This window comes from Bos indicus x Bos taurus, chromosome X (genome assembly GCF_003369695.1).
Source record: "Bos indicus x Bos taurus breed Angus x Brahman F1 hybrid chromosome X, Bos_hybrid_MaternalHap_v2.0, whole genome shotgun sequence".
NCBI lineage: Eukaryota > Metazoa > Chordata > Mammalia > Artiodactyla > Bovidae > Bos > Bos indicus x Bos taurus.
This window is the reverse complement of record NC_040105.1, coordinates 95,419,848-95,425,425: the sequence shown is the minus strand read 5'-3', so window position 1 is coordinate 95,425,425 and position 5,578 is coordinate 95,419,848. Positions and strand designations below refer to the sequence as shown.

Here is a 5,578-nt window from a genome sequence, read left to right as displayed (position 1 = left end):
CCTAACTGCTGCTCCTGGACTGCTCCCTATGTTAATACACTGACTGGAAAATTCTCGACCTGTCTTCCATTCAGCAGTGCAGGGAGCCTCAGATCATGTCACATCAGGATTTCAGCTATGTGCTGCCTCTTTGAAAGGCAAAAATCCAAGAATTACTAGCATTTTGGGACACAATTGTCTATTATTTTATCCACTAATAACTACAAATACATACTAGAAACCATCTTGTCCATTGAAAGTGTTTCATTAACTCTACTGTGAAAAAAAAATAAGAAAATAAGGAGGGAAATGAACATATAGGAAAATTCAAGGGTTAAATCTGACATAAGATGGCCCATTTATATTAATTTTTAAACTTGTTCCAAATTCCGGGCATGGAGAATTTTCAAAACTACTTATTATGTGGCTGTGCCCAGTCTTAGTTGCTGCATGGGAACTCTTAGTTGTGGAATGTGAAGTCTTAGTTATGGCATGTGGGATCTAGTTCTATGATCAGGTTTGAACCCAGGGCCTCAGCCTTGCAAGCACAGAGAATTAGCCACGGGACAACCAGGGAAGTACAGATATTGCACATTAAAAAATAAAATCTCTCATGTCCCCTACAGCCTATGGAGACACAGGTGACTCTCCTTCTCTCTCTCTACCTCTACACTTTAAAATGTAAGTTCCACAAAGACATTTTTACATTCCCTATTAACATCAGAAAATTTTTTACATTCCTTGTAAATATTGCTCATTCCCATCAACCTCTCATCTCACTGCATTATCGGTTCTGCCCCCATGATTGCAAAGAACGTGCTCTCACAAAGGTCACAAGCCACCCATTTGCCTGTAGGTCCAGCTATTTTGTGCAAGTATTCACATAATATTACTTTTAATGACCATGTGATATAACCATGTTTGAGCAGACTGCACCTGTCACTTAATAAATCTTTGACAGTGTCCCAGGCTCTGGAGCATGAGGTACTTACTGGGTACAAGCTGTCCTGTTCCCTAACTATGCAGTCCTATGTTAAATCCTATTCTCACTGTTTTCTCAGTTTTCCTCTTTTTTTTTTTTAGTGTTTCTATTATAAAATGTGAACTAGCAACAGTGACTACCTCATAGGGTTGCTAAGAGCATTTAAAGTGACAATATATTTTTTAAAAGGTAATAATAAATGCTATCTAAATTTATTTCATTTTTATATCTTTATTGGCACTTCTATCAACATAGGCTGAAAAATATAGAATATAGTGTCATGATTATTCACAATACATTTAGGTATGCTGTTACTCAGTGTTATCAGCTACCAAAAATCATTGAACAAATCTCCAGAAACTATGTGGTATAAAATATCAAAAATGTGTTCTCTCATAATCCTGGAAACCTCAAGCCCAAATCAAGACATTGGGCAGGACCATCCTTCTTCCAAAGGCTCTGGGGGAGAATCAATTCTTGACTCTTCCAGGGTCTGGTGGTTTCTGGATCCTGGGTTTAGCTCCAATCTCTTCCTCCATCTTTACATGGCCTTCTTTCCTCTGTGACATTTCTCTCTTGCCTTCTCTTTATTTTAACAATTACTTTAATTTCCAGATTCTCAATCTCTACAGTTTAGTGATCCATGAGAAATTAAACACTCTCATATCGCTTGCACAAAAATGATAAGAATGCTAATCAGTATATTCTAATGGCTAATACATAACACTTAATATTTTCTCACAAAAATGCATATATGGTACGAGTATCAGAAAGACTAACTGAGACATTGAAAATTATTTGCAAACCAACTATAGTCAGGAAGACTTTTCACAGACAAACAAGTGATTATATATGTAAACCTTAATACATTACACTGTTTTCCTCCTTTTTGGTCATGGACTATTCCAGGAAGATTTAATTCCATAACTTTAAAATTGAGGTGTCCCTAAAATATAAACCAAAACTGGTCTTAAAAAATATTGGTAAGATTAAAGGATAGATTTTTGTCTATTTAGACAAATGTGGTTAGTTGCTAACTATACTTCAACTCTATCATTACTCAGAGGATAACCATTTATGACAGAGGTCAAACTAAATTTTAAATTAGCATCAGAATTCTACACACAATTACCCAATCGATATTGAAGTAGATGCCATCACATATGCAAAGATTACAGAATTTCAGTTTCAAAATTTGGAGGAAAAAAATCTTAATAATGCTTAAAAACACTAACAAACTTAACCTAGAATTATTAGCTCCAGGACATTTTATTGTATTACGACCTTAAAAGGATGACAAAGTACACATCAGTAGAAATGCTGTTAAAACTACTGTTTGTTTGCTCAAAGTTGTTGATAATAATGAAACAAAAAAGTAATAATGTCTGAATTTCACAGAACATAATTTCTCCCTTCTTATTTAACATTCGGGGGTATGACAAGGCAAAATCTAAGTATCATACTTTCTATTTTTGTTCTTAAACTCAAATAAAAGTCAGTATCAATACAAATGATAACAGAATAAAATAAATACATGCTTACACAGGTTCTACAACATAGGATACAGTGACATAACTCTGCCAAAATAAAATCCAGTTTTGTGTTGTAGAATAGCCAATTACACAGAATAGTGTGAAAAACTATAAAAAAAGAAAGGATGAGGAAGAATATTTTGCCAAACTGCACCTGCTACTCCATCCTAGACCCAGTTGTCTGATCATCCACTCAGTTCTAGTGCTTACAAATTCTCAGTCTACCCAGTCAGCCTCACCCAAGATTAACTCCTTTTGCATCAAAGGTCTAGTTTCTTTTCTGTACTAAGTCCTACTTTTCTAGGAAAGTCTGATTTTTCTGACTTCATGTTGAACTCAAGCCATTGAAGTCATAGAAATTGCTGTAATACTGAAAGTAGAGATGGAAATTAGAGTTGTCAAAGGTGATTTTCAAGTGTTCTGCAAATATAATGGGAAAGTTACAAGAAAACATATTTTAAACTCTGCCTGGATTATGTAGCTACTTGGTATATTATAATGTTACTTTGATTACTAGTCAAGATAAAAAGGTGCTCAAAGGCAATAAAATATGCATTTGGGGGACATACATGGAAATGAAGTTTTCTTGACAGTTGGCCAAGGCATTTTTATATCCATAACAACTGTCAACTAAAACTTAGTATGTCACAGTTATTAAAAAAGGAAAAGAGTGGGACTCTTGCTTACAACTGAGTTTGGCAAAAACACATTTGTATATTCCTCCCCTGTAAGCACACAGTCCTTTAATTAGGGACAAAGAATGTGCCCACATAGCAGAATGAAAAATTTATAAAGAATCTATGATAGAGAGTTACACAATCCTGCTTTACTAGAATGTAAAACACTCTTCTTACCCAAGCATTACTGTGTGCATTTCTGAAACATCTGAAAAATAGTCTTCTGTGACTTACTAGGCTGTAGGGAATGAGCAGTGTTGGGAACAATTCTCTGTAGTAGTACTTGGTATCTTTCTTCCATTAACTAGATCTTAACATTTCAACTGGATCTTAGAAGGTTGTCAATTTTCATTTTTTCAGGCAAGGAGATCCAACCAGTCAGTCCTAAAGGAAATCAGTCCTGAATATTCATTGGAAGAACTAATGCTGAAGCTGAAACTCCAATACTTTGGCCATCTAATGAGAAGAACTGATTCATTTGAAAAGACCCTGATGCTGGGAAATATTGAAGGCGGAAGGAGAAGGGGATGACAGAGGATGAGATGGTTGGATGGCATCACTGACTCAATGGACACGAGTTTGAGTAAGCTCCAGAAGTTGGTGGTGGACAGAGAAGCCTGGTGTGCTGCAGTCCATGGGGTCACAAAGAGTTGGACATGACTGAGCAACTGAACTGAACTGAGGTTTTTGGTGGATGCCCTAGATCAGTTTGTCTTTTAAAGCTTCTATCTTTGGCGTTCTTCCTCTGTCCATTTAGTACTTTGTCTGGAGGTGAAGACATAGCCCATAACTGATATTCATCTGGGGATCCTTTGGCCAGGTTAGCCTCATTTTTTCTTAATCCACCTCTTTCTGAAGCTGTAATGAAGCAGAAAATAACCTGTCCCATTCTTCTTGTTTATGTCTCTCAAAGAGGTTCCAAATCTATCAGTCTTGGGGTAAAGTGGACTTGTTTACTCAGCCTGAGGAAGATTTGGGGAACATTTTTCTTCTTTTTGTAAAACAGCATGGATTGCTGACTGCTTCAGACAAAGATTCCTGTTTTTTTGTTTGTTTGTTTTTGAGATATCTTTATTGTTCAGTAGGTGAGACTCCTCATTTTCTGTCACAACTGTTATTTTCAAGTGTATGTGTTATATCTGATATTGTACATCCACTCTCAGTTTTACCATAAGGCTTAATTGCAGCTTCTCCAGAAGAGGGAACTCCGGCTTTAGGTTCCTTATGACTTGTGACACATAACTTTTTCATGAATGTTTTGTTTTGATTTCCTTCAAGACACCATTCTCCACCTCTGGCACATAACTTAGGTTTAGGTGACTCCACTGAAGATTCTGCACCTTGCTTTTGAACTTCAAAGCATATCTGAGGAGAAAATGCAGGCATACCTTCCTCAATTTCTGTATCTTGCCATGTAGGGTTCTTCATATCACTGCTGTCAGTCTCCTTGGACATGGAGGTTTTCCTGTCTTCTTCTACAACTACAAACTGTGATGCTAACCCAAGTTGAGAATTTGGTGACAAATACTTCTGAATATCACCAGTGTTTTTTTGTTTGCTCTTCCTTTTCCTTTGTGACTTGGTTGTGACAGGATTAGATTTTTTGGAATCCAAGGGGGAAGCCGAGACACTCCTCACAGATATTGCTAATATTAAGGCTTAGCCTTCTTGCCAGGGTTTTATTACTTTTCAGTTGTTCCTCCATCTCTCTGTGGCTTTTTTCTGCCTGTTTCTTTTCCTCTTCTTCCTCCTCTGCCAGTAATCTCTGTATGTATTCTTCACTGGCTTTGTTTTCTTCTTCCTGATTGGCTCCTCACTCTGCCTCCATCTTGCTTCTCTCCTTTTCATATTCTCCTCTTAATTCCCCAGGTTGACTTAACAGGTGAACTGGCTGACAGTCATTAATGATTTCCTCTGACTGTTGCCCAGAGACTCTAAGTTTGCATTCCTCTGGATAGTGTTTTTGAATTATCTCCCACAGTTCCATATTGACAAGAGAATTTCTTTGAGTATGGTACCAAGTCCAGAAAGCAATCTGGCAGTGACAGCTGGGACAGCACAAATTTGTCTTTTCAGCAGTTGACTTGAAACATGCTTTACAGAGCGTGTGGTTACAAGGTAGTGTCATGGGCTCAATGAGGATTTCCACACAGATCTGGCACTGGCATTCCAACAAAGAAGGGATGGTGTCTTTGCGTACAGCCATTTTAATATGCTAATAAGGTGTATTCAACAGCAATACAACAATTCAGGAATTGGGCGCATCAAACCACTTGACATAAAAAGGTGTTCTGAGGGCCAGGTAAACAGTATGACCGTGGAAGGCCGTGTATTTGCCCATGTTTAAGACAAGTATCCAGAAAGGAAACAAATAAACCTTGGCAGCTCCCAGGCATTAACAACCATTG

General features: G+C 37.3%; 1 pseudogene; it reads right to left on the bottom strand.

The window, feature by feature from the left end:
* Positions 1-3,354: 3,354 nt before the first annotated feature.
* Positions 3,355-5,376, bottom strand: LOC113887068 (annotated as a pseudogene).
* Between the last annotated feature and the right edge of the window lie 202 nt (positions 5,377-5,578).